Below are 12,387 nucleotides of genomic sequence, written 5' to 3'. Positions count from 1 at the left end.
TACTAAATACACAGGACTGCTTTTCCAGATTTAGTACCCATGGCTTTCTACTATGAACCTTGACAAAGCCAGTCTGACACAATTCTTACAGGAATGTAGGGACAAACTGAGCAGAGATGCTGAAACAATTCATTTTGCTACTTTAGTTTTTAGAACAGTAGCTTACTCTCAAGGCATCACTGTTACTCATTTCTCCTCCCCTCCTCCCTGACTTTAACCCTGCAGTCATCAGAGCTAGATAGTATCTCAGGTTTTCCAGTGTTACACAATCATTTTCAGCTAGGTTTCTACTACAGCTTTTCCCTACACAGGACCCCTACCTGGATTACAGATTGCCTTGTTTCTTCTTTTAAACAAACTTCTGTGGCAGAAAATGCTACAGCACAAAGAAATCAAAGAGATCGAGCAAAAGTAAACCATTGCAACAGTACCAACAAATACTTCCTGAAGGTAAAGGTTTCTCTGGTGTTCAGTCTGCTTAGCAAGAAGGTATGGGGAGGGCCATGTTCTTCAATAACACAAGTAGTGAATGACAGAAATAAAACACATACAAATTAATGCAAAAAATATTTTTTTAAAAAATCTCAGGCAGCCACTGGCATGCAAGTATTAGAATTCTTAGTATTTACATGTATTACACTGTTAACGAGTACTTTAATTTTTCATGTGGTTCAACATTAGTTTGTAGCAGCTGGACCTTACATATGAGAAAGCTGTATGATCAGATGATAACTCCCGTTAATTTTTCACTCAAGATGATTTAATAGACTTCACTTCACTAAGTTCATAGAGTCTGTATATTTAATAACAATTTTCTGATTCAGCTGTAGCAAGACATCAGCCAGGAAATCAGGCCCCGGATTGCCAGGTACACACAAATGTCAGTTTCTGAGAGTGCGCTACCCTGGATATACACCACAGTAAAGTATTCTTCATTTCTGGCAAAGCAATACTTTATGAATAATGGAAAAAATAAGTGCTAAATGCATTTTAAATGGTTGTGGGGGTTTTGTGTGGTTTTGGGGTGTTTTTGTCGTCTTTTTTTTTTTTTTTTTTTAAATATATGCCAAGGCAATTTTAAAAGTGATTAAACACCAAAAACGGGCAAAGAAGCTGTGAAAAAATTAATACCTGATTTGGTTGCTACAGTCTCATTTTAGACCCATTTACCAAAGAACATAAAAGATGCACCACAGTATCAAAACTTGTTTATCAAGCTAAAAATTAAGTGATCTTTTTTGCATAATCTGCACATAATAAAACCCTAACCCTCTTAAAGAGGTTACCTTCCTACTTATCTAAATCTTACCTTACTTTTTTGATGTAAGAATGGAATACATAAAATTAAATGGAAATAAAAGATTTTTCCAGTGGGATTCACCACTGGATCTAGACCACAATGAAAGTGAACTCTTTACAAGATGGGGGAAGAAATAAAGGTACAAAATCTCTTTACCCTTTCAGGCAATACAGTATCAGAACAATGGGAATTTATGCATCAGCTTTCAAGCTGGGTTTGTTCCAACTCCAAAGTAGGTCCTTCCTATCCTACTGTGTTTATATGTTGGGGTTTTGAATTTTTTTTTTCAGTAGGAAGAGCTGGAGAGGGAGAAAATTTTGCCATTTCTTTACTGCAAGACAAAACATGCAAGAGTCTTCAAGATACACAAAAAGAAAGGAAAATATTTTCATGCAGTCACTTGGAGTTAAGGCAGAATTAAAAGCAACTTAGCAATGAGCAAGCAGATTTGTAACCTAACTTCAGAAGAAGGAAGTGAAAAAAGGCACATGACTGAAAATCAGTATGCTTCACCTTCAGGTTGTTGAATTCCGGGAGAGAATTACTTGGGAAATACTTCCCTGTACAGGCTTTGCTTCTTATCAACAGCAAGCAACTAAGTTGCATCAACAAACAGCAGAACTAGTATGCAGTAGTACTTCTACAGCACAGCTGTAACAGCTGGTATTGTTCTGCTGATTCTCCAAAAGATGAGCTTGAATTTGGGAGCCATCATAAGCCTGTAATCTCCAAGATCCTGCAGCAGTATGTGTTTCAGAATCAACTGCTGTGAGTGCATTTGCTTTTCATTATACTTTGAAGAGCTGTAAGCAATTGGTACTGAGGGACACTGGAGCACTCACGCACATCGCTCACCACAAGACAAGACACGCAGGTACCGGCGCCGATCTCACAGATGAGCTATGTGTGGACACACATGAACAGAGATGAAGAGTTCCAACATCTTCCACACAGATTCCAAGCATGGACAGACCTACACGGCAACTCTCTCACAGAAATTTTTTCTTTTCTATATGCATCCAACAGCTGTGAGAGGTTAATTTATTCCCATAAATTTTCCCCACAACCTTAACCAGGGATTACTATTTTTTTTGTTGCCCTCAGCAGTAGGTATTCCAGGGTTTGAGTCAAATACACAACTATTTTTTTTTTAAATGGTGGTGTTAAAGGAAAGCTTTCTTGCACTGCATCAATATACTGTCTCAATCTACAAAGGCAGATAAATGAAGCCTCAAAAATTTGCTTTTAAATCACATCTTTCTTGAAGGATTTCATGAAACATAAGAAATGACCAAGTAGGAAACAAGATCAGTGTAAATGGCAGGGTGGGGAACACTTGCAACACACCAGTGTGTCATTCAGTCTCATGGAAAAGAACAAAGTCTAATCATTTCGAACTTGAACGTCTGGCTTTTGTCCCTAGTAACATCTGCAAGGCATTTTCAGATGATCTCAGCAATCTCTTGTATCACTATGTAAATTAAAGACACAGCAGTGTTTTATTGTGACCATTCAAAAAGACAGCAGATGAACATGAAGCAACGCACCAGTGTGAAGGTCAACATTTTTAAAAAGTTGTGTATAATTCTAAAATAAACATATCTTACAAGTGCAACAAGTTTTACTCATCCTTTCACCAGTTAAAGGGACAAAATTGTATTCTATTCCTTCTGGACAACCCATAAAAATCTACAAAACACTACTAAACTCAGAGTGGGCTGAATAGGCTCCTTCAGGTTAACTGGTCTTTCTTTATCTTACTATTCACCCAAACAAAGAATCTAATACTGGTGTCCTACACAACAATACACAGAGCAGTGTCTTGCATCTCAAAAGGTATTAACATAGTAAGGTTTTTAACATTTAAGTGCACTACACCAGCAGAATATATACAAATGTCTAAAATAGGTAAGGCAGTAAAGAACACAGGTGTTTGTGTATATGTAACATAAGGCAGTTGCCTGCTCCTAGGACCTTGTGACTTACTACCAAGATCAGCTCAGTGCTCATAATGCCAACCCAACTGCCACTTCCTTCAGTGCGTGTCTGTCCTATGGCACAGCTACCACTCTAAGCTTCCTTTCTTAAGATAAATTACTTTCTATTTAAAAGAGAACAAAAAAATTCAGACTGCAACTCCTAATTATCATAATTAGACCTGGCTGAACTCTGAAACATTCACGTTTTTGACAGCTCAATAATCTAATGTAATCTGATTACCATGCTAAGATTTGAATCCGGTGCTCTTCAGCCTCTTGCTCATAACAGTGCTCCTGTAAGTTCTGCCACCACAACTACGCATTGCCGGGCTTCAGCGTGAACAGTAGAAGATTCTGCAAAGTGAAATCCTCCTTTCGGCATTTTGAATTCACAATTTACAAGTTGCTTTGAGCAGCCTTTGAATTGCATGTTTTCAAACACCAAAAATACTTGATCCAAATTTTAAAACTATAGGCCAACACAATAGTAAAAACTTATTACTGCTTGACATGAGTAAAATCACCATCTCAATAGCCAAACTTTAAGAGGGCTGGGTCCCTGCGGAATGTCTTTTAGAGTTTACAACCTATGTCCTATAGGTTTATGAAAAGTGCACAGGAATTAACCTATATCTACCTCTCGCTACATTTTGAAAGTAAACAAACTACATTTAGTGGTAACTCAGTTTCATCCAAAATAATTTTGAAATAGATTCAAAATTGCACTACTCATACAGACAGCAAAGTTTGTTTATTTTAAGGATTATTTATAGACTGACTGTCTCTAAGAGGAATGCACTAACTTAGCTGCTTTGAGAACATATTGCTTTCAAGCCAATGTGCAATTGGAGAGCAAAAAATGTCAAAATTGGCCAACAAACTTGAGTTGAGGCTACAGCTTCACAGCTAGCTAGGGTAGGTGCTACCACTGAAGAGTCATGACCAAATACTTTTCTTTTTGGATCAGGCTAGTTTTCATCTAGGCAAATTCCATAATTCAGCTTATCATCATCTGTAATGAGAACTGATGGCTGTTTTGCCAATGACCAGGCCCAACAAAAATGATACAGCCAGCAGAAAGATGAACCAATACACAGACTGTATTGTAGACAGAAATGTTACTATATGAATGCCTACTGGGGGTACAAACAAGTCAACCAGCTGGTACATGATCGACACCACCCCCAACGATCCCACAAACGACATGACTCTGCCCACAACAGGTGATACGAACAGTGAACCAAGGTTGCCCATAGTTGGCATGGGAAACAGCCAGACCAGCCAGTTAAACAATGGCATAACTTGGAGAACAGGTACACACAGTCAGTTTTCCTTTCAATAGCAGATCACAGACTCCATCGAAGCATGCATTAAATTAAAACCCTATTTAACACAGACCAAAAGGTGGCCTACAAGTAGCTTGCAAGCAGCTCCAGTGTGGATCCTGCACCAGGATATCTCCTGACCATCTGCAGCTCCATGCTAGTACAGGAATTGTGCTCTATTCCTCACTCCAGCTAGGACTAGTTATGGAACAGGAATGGCCGCAGCAATTGCCCAAGGACCCAGCTCTATACTCACTTAACCTGTAATGCAGCAATGGGCTACCTGTGTATCTGTCATCTACTCTGAAGTTCTTCTTTCCCTCAAGGCTCTGGTATGTGCAGCACATGGCTTTCTACAGCACAAGAACAAAAAAACCCTTTGCCACATGCTTTAATGGATAAGTACATCAGATTTTCCCCATTTAGAAGGTGGTTTAGGAATACAAATATTTGCTTATTCTTTCAGAAGACCAGTGCTTATTATGAGATGGCATGTAATTAGTCCTTATCAAGGGCATCATTTAGTAAGTAGGACCCAAATAATGGAAAGTGCAACCCATCCCCCCCATCCCCGAACAGGAAAATGTAATCCTGAATTTCCTGCCTGTAAATCAGGAATGTTTGTAGATGTATAAAATACAGAAAATGCTGTCTTTAACCATGATAACCGTAACTCAATATTGCTGTCAGGAGCAGGGGGAAGTGCTCACTTGATCTAAAAGCCAGCATCCTGAGCATCCAGTAGGTCAAAAAAAGGCCTTATTATAAATACCATATGCAACCAATACTACCTAGGCCAACAACTCGGACTGCTGAACACCTTGAGAGATTCAGGGATATCAAGAAAGGGTCAGAAATAGAAGGAAAAATGTTTAGTTGTTTAACGTTAGATACAGCAGGTATAAATCACTCATGACCACTATAAAGATAAAAGCAATTTAGAAAAGATGAGCCGTAATGATCTTTTTGAAAGTTTTACAGGAATGCAGGAACCTCCCACTCATTAAACATATGAGACTTCAGAGACTTGCTAAAACTGGAAAGAAAAGTGCATAGAATATGGGTATTATCAGCAACATAAACAGAGATAAAAACACACACAAACAAAATATAAACCCCACACACCACCAACAGTAATAAGACAATTCTGAACTTTGTAAAAGTTACTCTGGCCAAAAGGATCTCGGTCATCTAAGAAGACCAAAATGTCCCATCCAGAAGAATTACCTTTAAGATAAATCACCTAATCCAGGAATTGCAGTTAGTCTGAAATATGGTCATGTTTTAGAAAGGAAGTGTGTAAAGTACCTAGTGAAGCAACAAAATCAGGCCAAAAGTCAAAGAAGGCGGCTTAGCAGAGGTTACTAAAGTTGTTTTTAAAGATGTCAGTCTCAGACTTCAGGAACATCATTTTTATCAGAGGCTTTTTTAAATCCATGTTTTTACATGAGGCTAAGTATGTGTTGGTTTTTTTGTTGTTTGGGAAACAAAAGACATGAGGGAAGAAGGTCCGTTTTACTTCTTATAAAAATGATGAAATAAGCCTTTTTGGAAAGACTTTTAATACATAAATTAACAGGCAAAACCATTTAATATTAATGAAAGCCATACTTGTCTATCTGGCACATAACATTTTTCTTTTCTTACATTATACAAGGTTCTTTAAATGGTCACTTCATCTGCTCTTCCTGCACTGCATATTGTAAGTACTCCTCTCTAGTCACTTCTGCTAAGGCGGAGAAGTTCTGCCAGCCACCAGTTCCTCTGACTTAATGCACCTTCCTCCTTTCTTCAACGCTTGAGTTGACACAGATACCTTACTTATCTTTAATCCCATCAGAAGTCACACCATACAGACATTTTGTTTCAGTAAAGGAAAGCTATTTTTCTCCAGCAGATGAAAAAAGGATTTGGGAGTGGGAGGTAATGTGTATGTTCTCAGGCTGGGAGTCACTTCAGTTTTGCCTGATTTCTTAAACTCAACCTGTTTTTCCCAAGTTCTAGATGTAGTGACCAGTCTGCTTTACATGTTTAGATGTTGCTGTACATAAAAGAGAATGCCACTGATACAATTTTTTTTTTTCTGTGGTGCCCAAAGCAGTAGAGTCTGCACAGCAGCAGTAAAACTAATACACCCTAGCAGAAGACAATTTCCTTTAAAACTATGTATAATCTCATCAAAAGTGTCATAACTTACATTTAAGAAGAAAGCTTACTACACAGGACTAAACTGATATTACATGCAATTACTGGTCAAAACACCTTCAATAGGCAGTAAATTAGATCCCACTGCAACCCTTGTTGGGACAGGAAGTTTCTGACAAGTTTTGAGTTGCATGTTCGGCAACTAAAAGCCCCTGGATGAACTCGGCTTGTCAAAGCGTCATTTGCAGCACCACTCTGCTGAAGTTACTGTTATTTGTACCTTGTTCATGTTAGAAAGAGATCAGATCTGTTTTACATACCTACTGTCTGCTTGATGGACTGCACACAAACTACTGTAACATCCAACTAAAGATAAAAAGCAGTATATCCTTTTATCCTCTGAATTGCAAATACACCCGATTTCTATCACAAAACATGAAATTCAGTGGCACTATACTTTATGTATTCTTCATCACCCACTATGAATTTTAGTTAAATTCTGAAATAAGTACAAGAAAAAGATGCCCTATAGCAGGAGGACTATCTTATCCTCCCCAGAAAAGTAAATAAAAAATTTCCAAACAAAAGCTATATGTCTTCAATACCTCTTTCCAAGCCTGTACGAATCAATACATTTGTACCTATGTTCATTCAATGCTAATCTACGTTCTTCACTTTGCATTCAAACCAAGTCACAAAAACAGCTCTGAGCTGCCCTCCTGTCACTCAAATAACCAGATAACACATCACCAAGATAGCCCTCCACCCTGCCAAATAGGAATAGGCACAAAACAGACATCTGTCATGCTGTTTCAGACTAAGATGTAGCAAAAAAAGAAGCTGCAACATCTTTAGTGAAAGCCAAATTCACCTATATTGTTGGCCTGTTGCAGAATACAGGAGGATAATACAAACTCATCAGCAGATGAACATCAAAGTCTAAGATGTCTTTTGTTGCTAGCTAGGTGTTAGTATCAAAATTAAGGTCACAAGAGACACAAACTTTAATGCTTTTAACCTATGATATTTCCAACTACACCTACTGACCAACATCTTGCTGGCCACCCACCACATACCTTTAAAACGGAAACATTTTCCCAGTTTCATTCTTCCTGTTGCTAGTCCCAGGTAAAGCCCTGACCTTGTTCTCACACTCTGCTGGAGATACCCAAGTCCCAGATCCTACCAACCTTGAACATGCACTTCCATTCTGTAGATATGAATAACGGTGCCATCTGAGACACTTAAACTAGTTTCAGCCTCTTTGAAGTCTTACTCACAATTCACTTATTACAAGGACCATTAATAAAATACTACTGAAAACGCTTTTCCTGACTCTTCCCTCCCTTTGTTCATCAATCACTGATGTGTATTTTCTCCTACAGCTCCTAACATCTGGAGAAGCCCCCAAAACATTGATTGAATGAGTATAGGGAAAACTGAAGTTTAATAGGAGGGTGGAAAAAAACCAAACCAACCAACCACCAGCCTTTTGTCTATCATACAAGTTACTGCAGGGAAGAAGCGTAAAAGTATTCAGTGAGGCATAATTTGACTTGCATACACTAAAACAATTTCCATTACACATTATAGACATGGAAATTTCACTGCAAAAGGGAAGTTGGTAATTTTGCTTGTCAAAGGATTTTCATCAGTGTTCAAAGGTCAGCATACACATGCTTGACTGCCAGAGTAGTGTCCTATTTTGCAAGATACAGGCTAAAGAAAAGTTACTTCTGTAAAACCAACAAATGGTTCCAGCTCTCAGATACAGCACTATCTTGTGTGGGCAACTTCCTGCCAAATGCTGATATCATCTTGGATTAAAATAAAAAGACAAATTTTGTTTCAGAGTCAGCGAGCCTGAAGTCAGAAATGCTACCAGCTAAAAGATAGGGTTTTAGTCTTACAGAAACCCGTTAAAACAAAATGTTGAAAAGAATGCAAAGAATAAACCTTTTTATTAGAATGATAAACCAAACCCAGTTTTACCAGACAGCACTACTTGAACAGCGAGTTAAGATACTTAGAGACAGCTAAATTAATGCTTCTTATTATTGTACACTGCACTTGAACTACTAGCAAAATGCATGGGATACTCCAAGGTAAGTTTAGCTTTAGGAGATGCTCAAGTGTGAAAATGAGCTGACTCAACTGCATTTTACTTTCCACATAGAACTGTGCAAAAGCAGAAGTTTCCATTCAGGAAGCAAACTAAACAACATAACCTTACATAACACATTCCCCATGTAAAAAGAAATTTTATCCCATGTTAGCAGTGAAAAGCTGATCCTCACTAGGGGAAAAGTAGTATTATGAATTGTCAACCCTTGTAGAAATTTTCCAAACAGAGCTACAAAGCCCCATATAAAAAATTTGGACCTGCCCTGCCTGAAGCTGCTGAAGGCAAATCTGTGTTTTCACAGACTGAAAACACATCACTTAGAATAACCAAAAGGATCATCTGAAAGAAAAATCGCAGGTTTGCTTCTCATAATGGGTAGGAAAAGTTTGTTGAAGGTGTTAGTTATGCCAAGTAATCAAGACAAAGACAGAAAGACTCTTACGCCAAGAGTCACCCAAAAAAGAATGATAAACTATACACGCACTGTACTTTTATCCTTCTTATGCAACCATTGGCCACAGGACACCAGGCTGGAAGATTTTACTGTCTTCTGAATCCGTACAGCCATTATTATGGCACGACCAAAGTCTTGAGGAGAAAAGTCAAGGCTCCAAACCTCCAAGCAGTCTACAGGGATGCGGCCTTACAGGCATGTTCTACATGACAGCAGAAGAGAAAGAAATCTGCAAAGTATAAACATATCATGCAGGATGACAAAGTAACTACAATTGATTATCGCTTCAATGTTGATATTACAGAAATGAGTCAAAGTAAAACAAACATTCTGTAATAAATCAATTTTTTCCCATACCTCCCTCCTACTTTCTTGTTTTCCTTTTCAAAAGTGTTCCCATTGCTCTGGTAACTAAGTGTTGTGGTTCAACTACTAATTGACGGAAATGGGAAATAATATGAAAGACATTTGGTGCTCAGCCGTGATATGGGCCCATTCCTCATGGCAACAAAGTCTGCTTTAATTTCTGGATGTAGAATCTAAGAAATAAAGTTGAAATTGTTAAAAGTTTAACTGCACATAGTTCAGAAAAACTGCTAAATGACTCCTTTCACTCACGAACAGCATTTGCATACATAAGATTAAACACTAAAATTTTACATCAACACATCTCAAGCCTAGACCTTCTCAGACTTGTAGAGTTAAACCAACTCTGATCTTTCTTGTTAGCAGAGAAAAGACCAGAGGAGAACTAGGGCACCACTAATGGAACATAACAGCTTGCACGCAAATTAAAATTGTTGTATATTGAACACACATCGTAAAAGTACGCACCATTATATTTTAGAATCCACTTTTTGGAAAATACATAAACAAAACAGCCTGGCAGCTTATACGTCAGAAAGACTCAGTGTACTCAATTAGGAATGCTAATCTGGAGACCTTAAAACTTCAGCTGGCAGGAGTTGCCTGTTTGGGAAAAGCATTGCATCCCTGCATCTCCCTCCACACCATGGTTGGCTATACTTTACTGGTCAAGGAAAAAGAAAACAGATTTGTTCAAACTGGAATGCCCCTAAGCTCAGCAGATCTATTAAGACTGTAAAACTGGCTAGTACCAATCAGCCACCATGCACTCAGAAAGTGCACCCATGAGCATATCTTCAGGAACAAACAGATTAGAGCTACACGATTGACCCAAAAGTAATACAAGCAATACATGAGGAAGACTGGAAAAAAAACCAAGTATTTTTATTTAAGCATACATCAGCACTTTATGAACAGTTTCACTATTTCCTGCATTGTCAACTTTCCTGTTTGTAGGTCTTTTGCTAAAAAATAAAAGGGACTGGAAGAAACAAATTATAAGAAGGAAATCATAACTGTGAAATCACAAATACTACCTATTTGTGAAATCCTAAGTATGTCTTGATTAGTGAGCATCTTCAGGCTGGAAAACGATGAAAATAAGACTCATGTAAAAACAAATATAAAGGAAGGAAATGAGAGCAAATTTTATATTTACTAAATAAGGGAAGAAAAAAAGAGCATCCCATTCACAATCCTCAAGACTGAAAAGTGAACCAGTGAGAAAATGAAGTATCAAGGGGCCAAGCAGTTCAATTAATGTCAAGAAAATGGTTGGAAGACAGACGCACCCATTTATGTTAGCTATCTCTTCAAAAGGATAAAGAGGTATTTTTATATTTAGCACAATACCAGTGTAGGCTTTTTAAAACTATACAACATTTATTAATGTTTCTTAAGCCTTTTAGTCTACCAAAGACACAGCAAAATGCCTTTTTAGGTAAAATCCTACTCAGACCTTGATTAGCTGATGTTATTGATACGGCATTTTGAAAATGGTTGCTGAGACAAAATGAATGTGCCATGTTAATTCTCAGAAATATTTTTTTTAAATGTGGAAAATTTGTTTCTTAAATCATTAGAAATGCCAGCCATAACTCGTTTAGTTAGTCAATCTCAGCTACCTAAATAAAAATTTGCTTCTTCCCTATTCATGAAGTTCAGCACAATAAAATGCCTCAAGAGGATATGTCATTTGGGTGACAAAACATGTCACATTTTATTCTGCCTCATCTTTATATCAATTTCCTTCCCATAAAGGATCTCCTCGTTCTCGTGATGTTATTTTTCAAAGCCAGCATTAGTTGTTTTACCCTCTTAAATACTAAGCCATCTCCATTGCCGTTTATTCCCTTCATCCTGAAAAAAAACCCAAAAACTTCATTTTACTTCAAAAGTGACCTCAACCACAAGTAGCTAAGCATAAATCTCAATTGAGTCTTGTTGGAGCGAGATTCCAATCCAGCAATATCTTAGTGACAAACTTAAAAATTTTCCTGACAGTTAGTTCAGCAGAAAGTATTTTAAGACTGACAAATCTTACAGAAATAAGCCTTTGTAGTATGATTTGACATATTACACCCCATTGTCATTACAAGAGGTCAGCTGAGCTTTAGAAACTCCTTTTTACCAACAAATTTATAACCAAACTCAACTTCTGTCAAGGAGGTCCCTCTATCTAGTCACTAAGGAGCTCCTAACTCTAGTCAACTAAGGAGTCTGAGCAGAGCGACTCCAAATCTCAAAAACGTGAGCTACACGTATATGAAGACACACACACGCACTTTAAATAGAGTTGAGAGGCGAGTTGAGCTACTGGCTGAGAGCGGTGTAGTCACTGTCGCTACACAGCTCGGCATGAGCCACTGCCAGCTTAAGCAGTCCAAGACCTCTTCCATTTTCTGAAAATTTACGTCCAACCACGAAACGACCAATAACGAAAGAGCAAGAAAAAGATGACAAAGATCACCCTGCAACTCAACTGGTTCAACGCTCTGGAGTTCGCGCAGGACTCGCTCCTGACGCAGTCCTGCACACGCCACGGCCCAGGCGGCCCCACAGAAACGCCGCTTCCACCACCGGCAGAAACAACAGGCGGGCGGCCCGAGGGCTGCGCACAGCCGAGGCCGAGCCAACTGTTGCTGTCGGCTGGGCACAGGGAGGCGCCGGGGCGGCCGGAGGCCCGGCTCGCG

This window comes from Merops nubicus, unplaced genomic scaffold (assembly GCF_000691845.1).
Source record: "Merops nubicus isolate BGI_N331 unplaced genomic scaffold, ASM69184v1 scaffold53179, whole genome shotgun sequence".
In the NCBI taxonomy this organism is placed as follows: Eukaryota; Metazoa; Chordata; class Aves; order Coraciiformes; family Meropidae; genus Merops; species Merops nubicus.
This window is presented reverse-complemented; position numbering follows the sequence as displayed.